At 34.9% G+C, this 17,139-nt stretch overlaps 11 non-coding genes across 11 annotated transcripts; all 11 read right to left on the reverse strand.

The window, feature by feature from the left end:
• Nucleotides 1-1,038: 1,038 nt before the first annotated feature.
• TRNAT-UGU (transfer RNA threonine (anticodon UGU)) lies at nt 1,039-1,111 on the reverse strand. Its single transcript has one exon. It is a non-coding gene; the product is annotated as a tRNA-Thr (tRNA).
• Nucleotides 1,112-2,653: 1,542 nt separating this feature from the next.
• On the reverse strand, nt 2,654-2,726 carry TRNAT-UGU (transfer RNA threonine (anticodon UGU)). The gene has a single exon. It is a non-coding gene; the product is annotated as a tRNA-Thr (tRNA).
• A 1,542-nt stretch (nt 2,727-4,268) lies between these two features.
• TRNAT-UGU (transfer RNA threonine (anticodon UGU)) lies at nt 4,269-4,341 on the reverse strand. Its single transcript has one exon. It is a non-coding gene; the product is annotated as a tRNA-Thr (tRNA).
• Nucleotides 4,342-5,873: 1,532 nt separating this feature from the next.
• Nucleotides 5,874-5,946, reverse strand: TRNAT-UGU (transfer RNA threonine (anticodon UGU)). Its single transcript has one exon. It is a non-coding gene; the product is annotated as a tRNA-Thr (tRNA).
• Nucleotides 5,947-7,488: 1,542 nt separating this feature from the next.
• Nucleotides 7,489-7,561, reverse strand: TRNAT-UGU (transfer RNA threonine (anticodon UGU)). Its single transcript has one exon. It is a non-coding gene; the product is annotated as a tRNA-Thr (tRNA).
• A 1,532-nt stretch (nt 7,562-9,093) lies between these two features.
• On the reverse strand, nt 9,094-9,166 carry TRNAT-UGU (transfer RNA threonine (anticodon UGU)). Its single transcript has one exon. It is a non-coding gene; the product is annotated as a tRNA-Thr (tRNA).
• Nucleotides 9,167-9,860: 694 nt separating this feature from the next.
• On the reverse strand, nt 9,861-9,933 carry TRNAT-UGU (transfer RNA threonine (anticodon UGU)). The gene has a single exon. It is a non-coding gene; the product is annotated as a tRNA-Thr (tRNA).
• A 1,532-nt stretch (nt 9,934-11,465) lies between these two features.
• TRNAT-UGU (transfer RNA threonine (anticodon UGU)) lies at nt 11,466-11,538 on the reverse strand. The gene has a single exon. It is a non-coding gene; the product is annotated as a tRNA-Thr (tRNA).
• Nucleotides 11,539-13,080: 1,542 nt separating this feature from the next.
• On the reverse strand, nt 13,081-13,153 carry TRNAT-UGU (transfer RNA threonine (anticodon UGU)). The gene has a single exon. It is a non-coding gene; the product is annotated as a tRNA-Thr (tRNA).
• A 1,522-nt stretch (nt 13,154-14,675) lies between these two features.
• Nucleotides 14,676-14,748, reverse strand: TRNAT-UGU (transfer RNA threonine (anticodon UGU)). The gene has a single exon. It is a non-coding gene; the product is annotated as a tRNA-Thr (tRNA).
• A 1,541-nt stretch (nt 14,749-16,289) lies between these two features.
• On the reverse strand, nt 16,290-16,362 carry TRNAT-UGU (transfer RNA threonine (anticodon UGU)). The gene has a single exon. It is a non-coding gene; the product is annotated as a tRNA-Thr (tRNA).
• Between the last annotated feature and the right edge of the window lie 777 nt (nt 16,363-17,139).

Below are 17,139 nucleotides of genomic sequence, written 5' to 3' on the forward strand. Positions count from 1 at the left end.
ATATGTTTTAGACATGCTCTTGTAACCAATCAGCAGATTATACTGAACATCATATGTCTTTGTCCAAATTAACCATCCAAATATGTGACCAAATTGAAATGGTTCTCCTCACTTAAAGATATTGCATAGACTATTTTAACATTGGGAAACACTAGGTCCCAGTGAGATTGGACCTCATGACCCCTGGTTTACAAGACCAGTGCTCTAAGCCCTGAGCTATGGAGCCACATAAGTAGCCAGAACTGTGACCAATACGGGGTCTGAATTATGGTGGAAAAGAATTTTCTTCAAATTTCAGTAATCTTATTGGATATTATTAGTTGTAGCTCATTCTCCAAATATACACTTTTAACAAATGACCACTGCTGAAATGCCTGCTTGGGACATGCAGTTAATAACCTATTAAACAATTTAAAGAAACTTTCAGTTTGCTGCTGTATGTTGAATAGGTGTATATATAAAATTGAGGAAATGTTGGTCATGTTTTCCATGCCTCACAAACCTTGTGCTCCTTAGTCTGGAATGCCTTCAAAATGATATGACAGAATGTCTTTATATTGAGATATTTGTGACCAATAGTGGTCATTACCTTGAGTATGCTTGCATTTGTACTTTATATATGCTTACATGACCAAAAAAGCCTTCTGGCAGCTACAGTTGTCAATTCAAAACTCTTCTGGATCAACTGATGAAGTTTATTCCTGCACGGTACAATACAGATTAATACAATGTATATACCATTGTTGCTATCTTTAAAGTTTAATTATGGAAAAGCTCTTTCTACAGTTTGTAATGATACTGAAAAATTATGATGGGATTATCAGCATGAACAGAATCAGTACAATAAAATAATTTTAAGACATGCTCTTGGAACCAATTTGCAGATTAGACTGAACATCATAACTCTGTGTACAAATTGAATATCCAAATGTGTGACCAAATTGAAATGGTTCTCCTCACTTAAAGCTCTTGAGCAGACTATTTCAACATTGGGAGCTGCAATTTATATTTTAGCAGCAGTAACAAGAAAGTAGCACTAGGCCCCAGTGAGATTTGAACTCACAACCCCTGGTTTACAAGACCAGTGCTCTAACCCCTGAGCTATGGAGCCTTGCCTTCAGCACTATGTATGTTCATTCTGCTTAGTGATGGAAAAAAATCTTCTGCAAATTTCAAATCTCTGTTATCATTTTATTGTCGCTTTTTGTCCCAATGTAGACTTTTCACAAAAAAATTCTACAAATTTGCAATATCCTTGATTGAGGCATGTAGTATATAACTTTTTCAGAAAATCAAATAAATGCAAAAATTAGCTGTCTTTGCTTGAATTGAATTATATAGAAAATATTGAAAAAGTTGGACATATTTTTAATGGCTCTCCAACTTTGTGTTAGAGTGTCCTGTAGTGAGCTGAAATGATAATACCATGCCTGTCAGCAGAAACAGAACAGGTGTACAACAGGGTGAGAAGTATTAAAAACCTCCTAATGTGTGTGTTTTTGTGCTATCATTAAAGTTAAATTATTGGAAAGCTCTTACCATAGTTTCATAATAATAGTGAAAAACTTGTTGGAACTATCAGCATGAACAGAATCGGCCCAATAAAATGCAACAAATATGTTTTAGACATGCTCTTGTAACCAATCAGCAGATTAGACTGAACATCATAACTCTGTGTACAAATTGAATATCCAAATGTGTGACCAAATTGAAATGGTTCTCCTCACTTAAAGATATTGCATAGACTATTTTAACATTGGGAAACACTAGGTCCCAGTGAGATTGGACCTCATGACCCCTGGTTTACGAGACCAGTGCTCTAACCCCTGAGCTATGGAGCCACATAATTAGCAAGAACTGTGACCAATACGGGGTCTGAATTATGGTGGAAAAGAGTTTTCTTCAGATTTCAGTAATCTTATTGGATATTATTAGTTGTAGCTCATTCTCCAAATATACACTTTTAACAAATGACCACTGCTGAAATGCCTGCTTGGGACATGCAGTTAATAACCTATTAAACAATTTAAAGAAACTTTCAGTTTGCTGTTGTATGTTGAATAGGTGTATATATAAAATTGAGGAAATGTTGGTCATGTTTTCCATGCCTCACAAACCTTGTGCTCCTTAGTCTGGAATGCCTTCAAAATGATATGACAGAATGTCTTTATATTGAGATATTTGTGACCAATAGTGGTCATTACCTTGAGTATGCTTGCATTTGTACTTTATATATGCTTACATGACCAAAAAAGCCTTCTGGCAGCTACAGTTGTCAATTCAAAACTCTTCTGGATCAACTGATGAAGTTGATTCATGCACGGTACAATACAGATTAATACAATGTATATACCATTGTTGCTATCTTTAAAGTTTAATTATGGAAAAGCTCTTTCTACAGTTTGTAATGATACTGAAAAATTATGATGGGATTATCAGCATGAACAGAATCAGTACAATAAAATAATTTTAAGACATGCTCTTGGAACCAATTTGCAGATTAGACTGAACATCATAACTCTGTGTACAAATTGAATATCCAAATGTGTGACCAAATTGAAATGGTTCTCCTCACTTAAAGCTCTTGAGCAGACTATTTCAACATTGGGAGCTGCAATTTATATTTTAGCAGCAGTAACAAGAAAGTAGCACTAGGCCCCAGTGAGATTTGAACTCACAACCCCTGGTTTACAAGACCAGTGCTCTAACCCCTGAGCTATGGAGCCTTGCCTTCAGCACGATGTATGTTCATTCTGCTTAGTGATGGAAAAAAATCTTCTGCAAATTTCAAATCTCTGTTATCATTTTATTGTCGCTTTTTGTCCCAATGTAGACTTTTCACAAAAAAATTCTACAAATTTGCAATATCCTTGATTGAGGCATGTAGTATATAACTTTTTCAGAAAATCAAATAAATGCAAAAATTAGCTGTCTTTGCTTGAATTGAATTATATAGAAAATATTGAAAAAGTTGGACATATTTTTAATGGCTCTCCAACTTTGTGTTAGAGTGTCCTGTAGTGAGCTGAAATGATAATACCATGCCTGTCAGCAGAAACAGAACAGGTGTACAACAGGGTGAGAAGTATTAAAAACCTCCTAATGTGTGTGTTTTTTTGCTATCATTAAAGTAAAATTATTGGAAAGCTCTTACCATAGTTTCATAATAATAGTGAAAAACTTGTTGGAACTATCAGCATGAACAGAATCGGCCCAATAAAATGCAACAAATATGTTTTAGACATGCTCTTGTAACCAATCAGCAGATTATACTGAACATCATATGTCTTTGTCCAAATTAACCATCCAAATATGTGACCAAATTGAAATGGTTCTCCTCACTTAAAGATATTGCATAGACTATTTTAACATTAGGAAACACTAGGTCCCAGTGAGATTGGACTTCATGACCCCTGGTTTACGAGACCAGTGCTCTAACCCCTGAGCTATGGAGCCACATAAGTAGCCAGAACTGTGACCAATACGGGGTCTGAATTATGGTGGAAAAGAGTTTTCTTCAAATTTCAGTAATCTTATTGGATATTATTAGTTGTAGCTCATTCTCCAAATATACACTTTTAACAAATGACCACTGCTGAAATGCCTGCTTGGGACATGCAGTTAATAACCTATTAAACAATTTAAAGAAACTTTCAGTTTGCTGCTGTATGTTGAATAGGTGTATATATAAAATTGAGGAAATGTTGGTCATGTTTTCCATGCCTCACAAACCTTGTGCTCCTTAGTCTGGAATGCCTTCAAAATGATATGACAGAATGTCTTTATATTGAGATATTTGTGACCAATAGTGGTCATTACCTTGAGTATGCTTGCATTTGTACTTTATATATGCTTACATGACCAAAAAAGCCTTCTGGCAGCTACAGTTGTCAATTCAAAACTCTTCTGGATCAACTGATGAAGTTTATTCCTGCACGGTACAATACAGATTAATACAATGTATATACCATTGTTGCTATCTTTAAAGTTTAATTATGGAAAAGCTCTTTCTACAGTTTGTAATGATACTGAAAAATTATGATGGGATTATCAGCATGAACAGAATCAGTACAATAAAATAATTTTAAGACATGCTCTTGGAACCAATTTGCAGATTAGACTGAACATCATAACTCTGTGTACAAATTGAATATCCAAATGTGTGACCAAATTGAAATGGTTCTCCTCACTTAAAGCTCTTGAGCAGACTATTTCAACATTGGGAGCTGCAATTTATATTTTAGCAGCAGTAACAAGAAAGTAGCACTAGGCCCCAGAGAGATTTGAACTCACAACCCCTGGTTTACAAGACCAGTGCTCTAACCCCTGAGCTATGGAGCCTTGCCTTCAGCACTATGTATGTTCATTCTGCTTAGTGATGGAAAAAAATCTTCTGCAAATTTCAAATCTCTGTTATCATTTTATTGTCGCTTTTTGTCCCAATGTAGACTTTCCACAAAAAAATTCTACAAATTTGCAATATCCTTGATTGAGGCATGTAGTATATAACTTTTTCAGAAAATCAAATAAATGCAAAAATTAGCTGTCTTTGCTTGAATTGAATTATATAGAAAATATTGAAAAAGTTGGACATATTTTTAATGGCTCTCCAACTTTGTGTTAGAGTGTCCTGTAGTGAGCTGAAATGATAATACCATGCCTGTCAGCAGAAACAGAACAGGTGTACAACAGGGTGAGAAGTATTAAAAACCTCCTAATGTGTGTGTTTTTGTGCTATCATTAAAGTTAAATTATTGGAAAGCTCTTACCATAGTTTAATAATAATAGTGAAAAACTTGTTGGAACTATCAGCATGAACAGAATCGGCCCAATAAAATGCAACAAATATGTTTTAGACATGCTCTTGTAACCAATCAGCAGATTAGACTGAACATCATAACTCTGTGTACAAATTGAATATCCAAATGTGTGACCAAATTGAAATGGTTCTCCTCACTTAAAGATATTGCATAGACTATTTTAACATTGGGAAACACTAGGTCCCAGTGAGATTGGACCTCATGACCCCTGGTTTACGAGACCAGTGCTCTAACCCCTGAGCTATGGAGCCACATAATTAGCCAGAACTGTGACCAATACGGGGTCTGAATTATGGTGGAAAAGAGTTTTCTTCAAATTTCAGTAATCTTATTGGATATTATTAGTTGTAGCTCATTCTCCAAATATACACTTTTAACAAATGACCACTGCTGAAATGCCTGCTTGGGACATGCAGTTAATAACCTATTAAACAATTTAAAGAAACTTTCAGTTTGCTGTTGTATGTTGAATAGGTGTATATATAAAATTGAGGAAATGTTGGTCATGTTTTCCATGCCTCACAAACCTTGTGCTCCTTAGTCTGGAATGCCTTCAAAATGATATGACAGAATGTCTTTATATTGAGATATTTGTGACCAATAGTGGTCATTACCTTGAGTATGCTTGCATTTGTACTTTATATATGCTTACATGACCAAAAAAGCCTTCTGGCAGCTACAGTTGTCAATTCAAAACTCTTCTGGATCAACTGATGAAGTTGATTCATGCACGGTACAATACAATGTATATACCATTGTCGCTATCTTTAAAGTTTAATTATGGAAAAGCTCTTTCTACAGTTTGTAATGATACTGAAAAATTATGATGGGATTATCAGCATGAACAGAGTCAATACAATAAAATAATTTTAAGACATGCTCTTGGAACCAATTTGCAGATTAGACTGAACATCATAACTCTGTGTACAAATTGAATATCCAAATGTGTGACCAAATTGAAATGGTTCTCCTCACTTAAAGCTCTTGAGCAGACTATTTCAACATTGGGAGCTGCAATTTATATTTTAGCAGCAGTAACAAGAAAGTAGCACTAGGCCCCAGTGAGATTTGAACTCACGACCCCTGGTTTACAAGACCAGTGCTCTAACCCCTGAGCTATGGAGCCTTGCCTTCAGCGCTATGTATGTTCATTCTGCTTAGTAATGGAAAAAAATCTTCTGCAAATTTCAAATCTCTGTTATCATTTTATTGTCGCTTTTTGTCCCAATGTAGACTTTTCACAAAAAAATTCTACAAATTTGCAATATCCTTGATTGAGGCATGTAGTATATAACTTTTTCAGAAAATCAAATAAATGCAAAAATTAGCTGTCTTTGCTTGAATTGAATTATATAGAAAATATTGAAAAAGTTGGACATATTTTTAATGGCTCTCCAACTTTGTGTTAGAGTGTCCTGTAGTGAGCTGAAATGATAATACCATGCCTGTCAGCAGAAACAGAACAGGTGTACAACAGGGTGAGAAGTATTAAAAACCTCCTAATGTGTGTGTTTTTTTGCTATCATTAAAGTAAAATTATTGGAAAGCTCTTACCATAGTTTCATAATAATAGTGCAAATCTTGTTGGAACTATCAGCATGAACAGAATCGGCCCAATAAAATGCAACAAATATGTTTTAGACATGCTCTTGTAACCAATCAGCAGATTATACTGAACATCATATGTCTTTGTCCAAATTAACCATCCAAATATGTGACCAAATTGAAATGGTTCTCCTCACTTAAAGATATTGCATAGACTATTTTAACATTGGGAAACACTAGGTCCCAGTGAGATTGGACCTCATGACCGCTGGTTTACGAGACCAGTGCTCTAAGCCCTGAGCTATGGAGCCACATAAGTAGCCAGAACTGTGACCAATACGGGGTCTGAATTATGGTGGAAAAGAATTTTCTTCAAATTTCAGTAATCTTATTGGATATTATTCGTTGTAGCTCATTCTCCAAATATACACTTTTAACAAATGACCACTGCTGAAATGCCTGCTTGGGACATGCAGTTAATAACCTATTAAACAATTTAAAGAAACTTTCAGTTTGCTGCTGTATGTTGAATAGGTGTATATATAAAATTGAGGAAATGTTGGTCATGTTTTCCATGCCTCACAAACCTTGTGCTCCTTAGTCTGGAATGCCTTCAAAATGATATGACAGAATGTCTTTATATTGAGATATTTGTGACCAATAGTGGTCATTACCTTGAGTATGCTTGCATTTGTACTTTATATATGCTTACATGACCAAAAAAGCCTTCTGGCAGCTACAGTTGTCAATTCAAAACTCTTCTGGATCAACTGATGAAGTTTATTCCTGCACGGTACAATACAGATTAATACAATGTATATACCATTGTTGCTATCTTTAAAGTTTAATTATGGAAAAGCTCTTTCTACAGTTTGTAATGATACTGAAAAATTATGATGGGATTATCAGCATGAACAGAATCAGTACAATAAAATAATTTTAAGACATGCTCTTGGAACCAATTTGCAGATTAGACTGAACATCATAACTCTGTGTACAAATTGAATATCCAAATGTGTGACCAAATTGAAATGGTTCTCCTCACTTAAAGCTCTTGAGCAGACTATTTCAACATTGGGAGCTGCAATTTATATTTTAGCAGCAGTAACAAGAAAGTAGCACTAGGCCCCAGTGAGATTTGAACTCACAACCCCTGGTTTACAAGACCAGTGCTCTAACCCCTGAGCTATGGAGCCTTGCCTTCAGCACGATGTATGTTCATTCTGCTTAGTGATGGAAAAAAATCTTCTGCAAATTTCAAATCTCTGTTATCATTTTATTGTCGCTTTTTGTCCCAATGTAGACTTTTCACAAAAAAATTCTACAAATTTGCAATATCCTTGATTGAGGCATGTAGTATATAACTTTTTCAGAAAATCAAATAAATGCAAAAATTAGCTGTCTTTGCTTGAATTGAATTATATAGAAAATATTGAAAAAGTTGGACATATTTTTAATGGCTCTCCAACTTTGTGTTAGAGTGTCCTGTAGTGAGCTGAAATGATAATACCATGCCTGTCAGCAGAAACAGAACAGGTGTACAACAGGGTGAGAAGTATTAAAAACCTCCTAATGTGTGTGTTTTTTTGCTATCATTAAAGTAAAATTATTGGAAAGCTCTTACCATAGTTTCATAATAATAGTGAAAAACTTGTTGGAACTATCAGCATGAACAGAATCGGCCCAATAAAATGCAACAAATATGTTTTAGACATGCTCTTGTAACCAATCAGCAGATTATACTGAACATCATATGTCTTTGTCCAAATTAACCATCCAAATATGTGACCAAATTGAAATGGTTCTCCTCACTTAAAGATATTGCATAGACTATTTTAACATTAGGAAACACTAGGTCCCAGTGAGATTGGACTTCATGACCCCTGGTTTACGAGACCAGTGCTCTAACCCCTGAGCTATGGAGCCACATAAGTAGCCAGAACTGTGACCAATACGGGGTCTGAATTATGGTGGAAAAGAGTTTTCTTCAAATTTCAGTAATCTTATTGGATATTATTAGTTGTAGCTCATTCTCCAAATATACACTTTTAACAAATGACCACTGCTGAAATGCCTGCTTGGGACATGCAGTTAATAACCTATTAAACAATTTAAAGAAACTTTCAGTTTGCTGCTGTATGTTGAATAGGTGTATATATAAAATTGAGGAAATGTTGGTCATGTTTTCCATGCCTCACAAACCTTGTGCTCCTTAGTCTGGAATGCCTTCAAAATGATATGACAGAATGTCTTTATATTGAGATATTTGTGACCAATAGTGGTCATTACCTTGAGTATGCTTGCATTTGTACTTTATATATGCTTACATGACCAAAAAAGCCTTCTGGCAGCTACAGTTGTCAATTCAAAACTCTTCTGGATCAACTGATGAAGTTGATTCATGCATGGTACAATACAATGTATATACCATTGTTGCTATCTTTAAAGTTTAATTATGGAAAATCTCTTTCTACAGTTTGTAATGATACTGAAAAATGATGATGGGATTATCAGCATGAACAGAGTCAATACAATAAAATAATTTTAAAACATGCTCTTGGAACCAATTTACAGATTAGACTGAACATCATAACTCTGTGTACAAATTGAATATCCAAATGTGTGACCAAATTGAAATGGTTCTCCTCACTTAAAGCTCTTGAGCAGACTATTTCAACATTGGGAGCTGCAATTTATATTTTAGCAGCAGTAACAAGAAAGTAGCACTAGGCCCCAGTGAGATTTGAACTCACAACCCCTGGTTTACAAGACCAGTGCTCTAACCCTTGAGCTATGAAGCCTTGCCTTCAGCACTATGTATGTTCATTCTGCTTAGTGATGGAAAAAAATCTTCTGCAAATTTCAAATCTCTGTTATCATTTTATTGTCGCTTTTTGTCCCAATGTAGACTTTTCACAAAAAAATTCTACAAATATGCAATATCCTTGATTGAGGCATGTAGTATATAACTTTTTCAGAAAATCAAATAAATGCAAAAATTATCTGTCTTTGCTTGAATTGAATTATATAGAAAATATTGAAAAAGTTGGACATATTTTTAATGGCTCTCCAACTTTGTGTTAGAGTGTCCTGTAGTGAGCTGAAATGATAATACCATGCCTGTCAGCAGAAACAGAACAGGTGTACAACAGGGTGAGAAGTATTAAAAACCTCCTAATGTGTGTGTTTTTTTGCTATCATTAAAGTAAAATTATTGGAAAGCTCTTACCATAGTTTCATAATAATAATGAAAAACTTGTTGGAACTATCAGCATGAACAGAATAGGCCCAATAAAATGCAACAAATATGTTTTAGACATGCTCTTGTAACCAATCAGCAGATTAGACTGAACATCATATGTCTTTGTCCAAATTAACCATCCAAATATGTGACCAAATTGAAATGGTTCTCCTCACTTAAAGCTCTTGAGCAGACTATTTCAACATTGGGAGCTGCAATTTATATTTTAGCAGCAGTAACAAGAAAGCAGCACTAGGCCCCAGTGAGATTTGAACTCACGACCCCTGGTTTACAAGACCAGTGCTCTAACCCCTGAGCTATGGAGCCTTGCCTTCAGCACTATGTATGTTCATTCTGCTTAGTGATGGAAAAAAATCTTCTGCAAATTTCAAATCTCTGTTATCATTTTATTGTCGCTTTTTGTCCCAATGTAGACTTTTCACAAAAAAATTCTACAAATTTGCAATATCCTTGATTGAGGCATGTAGTATATAACTTTTTCAGAAAATCAAATAAATGCAAAAATTAGCTGTCTTTGCTTGAATTGAATTATATAGAAAATATTGAAAAAGTTGGACATATTTTTAATGGCTCTCCAACTTTGTGTTAGAGTGTCCTGTAGTGAGCTGAAATGATAATACCATGCCTGTAAGCAGAAACAGAACAGGTGTACAACAGGGTGAGAAGTATTAAAAACCTCCTAATGTGTGTGTTTTTGTGCTATCATTAAAGTTAAATTATTGGAAAGCTCTTACCATAGTTTCATAATAATAGTGAAAAACGTGTTGGAACTATCAGCATGAACAGAATCGGCCCAATAAAATGCAACAAATATGTTTTAGACATGCTCTTGTAACCAATCAGCAGATTAGACTGAACATCATAACTCTGTGTACAAATTGAATATCCAAATGTGTGACCAAATTGAAATGGTTCTCCTCACTTAAAGATATTGCATAGACTATTTTAACATTGGGAAACACTAGGTCCCAGTGAGATTGGACCTCATGACCCCTGGTTTACGAGACCAGTGCTCTAACCCCTGAGAGATGGAGCCACATAAGTAGCCAGAACTGTGACCAATACGGGGTCTGAATTATGGTGGAAAAGAGTTTTCTTCAAATTTCAGTAATCTTATTGGATATTATTAGTTGTAGCTCATTCTCCAAATATACACTTTTAACAAATGACCACTGCTGAAATGCCTGCTTGGGACATGCAGTTAATAACCTATTAAACAATTTAAAGAAACTTTCAGTTTGCTGTTGTATGTTGAATAGGTGTATATATAAAATTGAGGAAATGTTGGTCATGTTTTCCATGCCTCACAAACCTTGTGCTCCTTAGTCTGGAATGCCTTCAAAATGATATGACAGAATGTCTTTATATTGAGATATTTGTGACCAATAGTGGTCATTACCTTGAGTATGCTTGCATTTGTACTTTATATATGCTTACATGACCAAAAAAGCCTTCTGGCAGCTACAGTTGTCAATTCAAAACTCTTCTGGATCAACTGATGAAGTTGATTCATGCACGGTACAATACAATGTATATACCATTGTTGCTATCTTTAAAGTTTAATTATGGAAAAGCTCTTTCTACAGTTTGTAATGATACTGAAAAATGATGATGGGATTATCAGCATGAACAGAGTCAATACAATAAAATAATTTTAAGACATGCTCTTGGAACCAATTTACAGATTAGACTGAACATCATAACTCTGTGTACAAATTGAATATCCAAATGTGTGACCAAATTGAAATAGTTCTCCTCACTTAAAGCTCTTGAGCAGACTATTTCAACATTGGGAGCTGCAATTTATATTTTAGCAGCAGTAACAAGAAAGTATCACTAGGCCCCAGTGAGATTTGAACTCACAACCCCTGGTTTACAAGACCAGTGCTCTAACCCCTGAGATATGGAGCCTTGCCTTCAGCACTATGTATGTTCATTCTGCTTAGTGATGGAAAAAAATCTTCTGCAAATTTCAAATCTCTGTTATCATTTTATTGTCGCTTTTTGTCCCAATGTAGACTTTTCACAAAAAAATTCTACAAATATGCAATATCCTTGATTGAGGCATGTAGTATATAACTTTTTCAGAAAATCAAATAAATGCAAAAATTATCTGTCTTTGCTTGAATTGAATTATATAGAAAATATTGAAAAAGTTGGACATATTTTTAATGGCTCTCCAACTTTGTGTTAGAGTGTCCTGTAGTGAGCTGAAATGATAATACCATGCCTGTCAGCAGAAACAGAACAGGTGTACAACAGGGTGAGAAGTATTAAAAACCTCCTAATGTGTGTGTTTTTTTGCTATCATTAAAGTAAAATTATTGGAAAGCTCTTACCATAGTTTCATAATAATAATGAAAAACTTGTTGGAACTATCAGCATGAACAGAATAGGCCCAATAAAATGCAACAAATATGTTTTAGACATGCTCTTGTAACCAATCAGCAGATTAGACTGAACATCATATGTCTTTGTCCAAATTAACCATCCAAATATGTGACCAAATTGAATTGGTTCTCCTCACTTAAAGATATTGCATAGACTATTTTAACATTGGGAAACACTAGGTCCCAGTGAGATTGGACCTCATGACCCCTGGTTTATGAGACCAGTGCTCTAACCCCTGAGCTATGGAGCCACATAAGTAGCCAGAACTGTGACCAATACGGGGTCTGAATTATGGTGGAAAAGAGTATTCTTCAAATTTCAGTAATCTTATTGGATATTATTAGTTGTAGCTCATTCTCCTAATATACACTTTTAACAAATGACCACTGCTAAAATGCCTGCTTGGGACATGCAGTTAATAACCTATTAAACAATTTAAAGAAACTTTCAGTTTGCTGCTGTATGTTGAATAGGTGTATATATAAAATTGAGGAAATGTTGGTCATGTTTTCCATGCCTCACAAACCTTGTGCTCCTTAGTCTGGAATGCCTTCAAAATGATATGACAGAATGTCTTTATATTGAGATATTTGTGAGCAATAGTGGTCATTACCTTGAGTATGCTTGCATTTGTACTTTATATATGCTTACATGACCAAAAAAGCCTTCTCGCAGCTACAGTTGTCAATTCAAAACTCTTCTGGATCAACTGATGAAGTTGATTCCTGCACGGTACAATACAGATTAATACAATGTATATACCATTGTTGCTATCTTTAAAGTTTAATTATGGAAAAGCTCTTTCTACAGTTTGTAATGATACTGAAAAATTATGATGGGATTATCAGCATGAACAGAATCAGTACAATAAAATAATTTTAAGACATGCTCTTGGAACCAATTTGCAGATTAGACTGAACATCATAACTCTGTGTACAAATTGAATATCCAAATGTGTGACCAAATTGAAATGGTTCTCCTCACTTAAAGCTCTTGAGCAGACTATTTCAACATTGGGAGCTGCAATTTATATTTTAGCAGCAGTAACAAGAAAGTAGCACTAGGCCCCAGTGAGATTTGAACTCACGACCCCTGGTTTACAAGACCAGTGCTCTAACCCCTGAGCTATGGAGCCTTGCCTTCAGCACTATGTATGTTCATTCTGCTTAGTGATGGAAAAAAATCTTCTGCAAATTTCAAATCTCTGTTATCATTTTATTGTCGCTTTTTGTCCCAATGTAGACTTTTCACAAAAAAATTCTATAAATTTGCAATATCCTTGATTGAGGCATGTAGTATATAACTTTTTCAGAAAATCAAATAAATGCAAAAATTAGCTGTCTTTGCTTGAATTGAATTATATAGAAAATATTGAAAAAGTTGGACATATTTTTAATGGCTCTCCAACTTTGTGTTAGAGTGTCCTGTAGTGAGCTGAAATGATAATACCATGCCTGTCAGCAGAAACAGAACAGGTGTACAACAGGGTGAGAAGTATTAAAAACCTCCTAATGTGTGTGTTTTTTTGCTATCATTAAAGTAAAATTATTGGAAAGCTCTTACCATAGTTTCATAATAATAGTGAAAAACTTGTTGGAACTATCAGCATGAACAGAATCGGCCCAATAAAATGCAACAAATATGTTTTAGACATGCTCTTGTAACCAATCAGCAGATTATACTGAACATCATATGTCTTTGTCCAAATTAACCATCCAAATATGTGACCAAATTGAAATGGTTCTCCTCACTTAAAGATATTGCATAGACTATTTTAACATTGGGAAACACTAGGTCCCAGTGAGATTGGACCTCATGACCCCTGGTTTACGAGACCAGTGCTCTAACCCCTGAGCTATGGAGCCACATAAGTAGCCAGAACTGTGACCAATACGGGGTCTGAATTATGGTGGAAAAGAGTTTTCTTCAAATTTCAGTAATCTTATTGGATATTATTAGTTGTAGCTCATTCTCCAAATATACACTTTTAACAAATGACCACTGCTGAAATGCCTGCTTGGGACATGCAGTTAATAACCTATTAAACAATTTAAAGAAACTTTCAGTTTGCTGTTGTATGTTGAATAGGTGTATATATAGAATTGAGGAAATGTTGGTCATGTTTTCCATGCCTCACAAACCTTGTGCTCCTTAGTCTGGAATGCCTTCAAAATGATATGACAGAATGTCTTTATATTGAGATATTTGTGAGCAATAGTGGTCATTACCTAGAGTATGCTTGCATTTGTACTTTATATATGCTTACATGACCAAAAAAGCCTTCTGGCAGCTACAGTTGTCAATTCAAAACTCTTCTGGATCAACTGATGAAGTTGATTCCTGCACGGTACAATACAATGTATATACCATTGTTGCTATCTTTAAAGTTTAATTATGGAAAAGCTCTTTCTACAGTTTGTAATGATACTGAAAATTTTTGATGGGATTATCAGCATGAACAGAATCAGTACAATAAAATAATTTTAAGACATGGAATTTGCAGATTAGACTGAACATCATAACTCTGTGTACAAATTGAATATCCAAATGTGTGACCAAATTGAAATGGTTCTCCTCACTTAAAGCTCTTGAGCAGACTATTTCAACATTGGGAGCTGCAATTTATATTTTAGCAGCAGTAACAAGAAAGTAGCACTAGGCCCCAGTGAGATTTGAACTCACGACCCCTGGTTTACAAGACCAGTGCTCTAACCCCTGAGCTATGGAGCCTTGCCTTCAGCACTATGTATGTTCATTCTGCTTAGTGATGGAAAAAAATCTTCTGCAAATTTCAAATCTCTGTTATCATTTTATTGTCGCTTTTTGTCCCAATGTAGACTTTTCACAAAAAAATTCTACAAATTTGCAATATCCTTGATTGAGGCATGTAGTATATAACTTTTTCAGAAAATCAAATAAATGCAAAAATTAGCTGTCTTTGCTTGAATTGAATTATATAGAAAATATTGAAAAAGTTGGACATATTTTTAATGGCTCTCCAACTTTGTGTTAGAGTGTCCTGTAGTGAGCTGAAATGATAATACCATGCCTGTCAGCAGAAACAGAACAGGTGTACAACAGGGTGAGAAGATTTAAAACCTCCTAATGTGTGTGTTTTTGTGCTATCATTAAAGTTAAATTATTGGAAAGCTCTTACCATAGTTTCATAATAATAGTGAAAAACTTGTTGGAACTATCAGCATGAACAGAATCGGCCCAATAAAATGCAACAAATATGTTTTAGACATGCTCTTGTAACCAATCAGCAGATTAGACTGAACATCATAACTCTGTGTACAAATTGAATATCCAAATGTGTGACCAAATTGAAATGGTTCTCCTCACTTAAAGATATTGCATAGACTATTTTAACATTGGGAAACACTAGGTCCCAGTGAGATTGGACCTCATGACCCCTGGTTTACGAGACCAGTGCTCTAACCCCTGAGAGATGGAGCCACATAAGTAGCCAGAACTGTGACCAATACGGGGTCTGAATTATGGTGGAAAAGAGTTTTCTTCAAATTTCAGTAATCTTATTGGATATTATTAGTTGTAGCTCATTCTCCAAATATACACTTTTAACAAATGACCACTGCTGAAATGCCTGCTTGGGACATGCAGTTAATAACCTATTAAACAATTTAAAGAAACTTTCAGTTTGCTGTTGTATGTTGAATAGGTGTATATATAAAATTGAGGAAATGTTGGTCATGTTTTCCATGCCTCACAAACCTTGTGCTCCTTAGTCTGGAATGCCTTCAAAATGATATGACAGAATGTCTTTATATTGAGATATTTGTGACCAATAGTGGTCATTACCTTGAGTATGCTTGCATTTGTACTTTATATATGCTTACATGACCAAAAAAGCCTTCTGGCAGCTACAGTTGTCAATTCAAAACTCTTCTGGATCAACTGATGATGTTGATTCCTGCACGGTACAATACAGATTAATACAATGTATATACCATTGTTGCTATCTTTAAAGTTTAATTATGGAAAAGCTCTTTCTACAGTTTGTAATGATACTGAAAAATTATGATGGGATTATCAGCATGAACAGAATCAGTACAATAAAATAATTTTAAGACATGCTCTTGGAACCAATTTGCAGATTAGACTGAACATCATAACTCTGTGTACAAATTGAATATCCAAATGTGTGACCAAATTGAAATGGTTCTCCTCACTTAAAGCTCTTGAGCAGACTATTTCAACATTGGGAGCTGCAATTTATATTTTAGCAGCAGTAACAAGAAAGTAGCACTAGGCACCAGTGAGATTTGAACTCACGACCCCTGGTTTACAAGACCAGTGCTCTAACCCCTGAGCTATGGAGCCTTGCCTTCAGCACTATGTATGTTCATTCTGCTTAGTGATGGAAAAAAATCTTCTGCAAATTTCAAATCTCTGTTATCATTTTATTGTCGCTTTTTGTCCCAATGTAGACTTTTCACAAAAAAATTCTATAAATTTGCAATATCCTTGATTGAGGCATGTAGTATATAACTTTTTCAGAAAATCAAATAAATGCAAAAATTAGCTGTCTTTGCTTGAATTGAATTATATAGAAAATATTGAAAAAGTTGGACATATTTTTAATGGCTCTCCAACTTTGTGTTAGAGTGTCCTGTAGTGAGCTGAAATGATAATACCATGCCTGTCAGCAGAAACAGAACAGGTGTACAACAGGGTGAGAAGTATTAAAAACCTCCTAATGTGTGTGTTTTTTTGCTATCATTAAAGTAAAATTATTGGAAAGCTCTTACCATAGTTTCATAATAATAGTGAAAAACTTGTTGGAACTATCAGCATGAACAGAATCGGCCCAATAAAATGCAACAAATATGTTTTAGACATGCTCTTGTAGCTAATCAGCAGATAAGACTGAACATCATATGTCTTTGTCCAAATTAACCATCCAAATATGTGACCAAATTGAAATGGTTCTCCTCACTTAAAGATATTGCATAGACTATTTTAACATTGGGAAACACTAGGTCCCAGTGAGATTGGACCTCATGACCCCTGGTTTACAAGACCAGTGCTCTAACCCCTGAGCTATGGAGCCACATAAGTAGCCAGAACTGTGACCAATACGGGGTCTGAATTATGGTG

The sequence above is a fragment of the Pseudophryne corroboree genome, chromosome 11 (assembly GCF_028390025.1).
Source record: "Pseudophryne corroboree isolate aPseCor3 chromosome 11, aPseCor3.hap2, whole genome shotgun sequence".
Lineage (NCBI taxonomy): Eukaryota > Metazoa > Chordata > Amphibia > Anura > Myobatrachidae > Pseudophryne > Pseudophryne corroboree.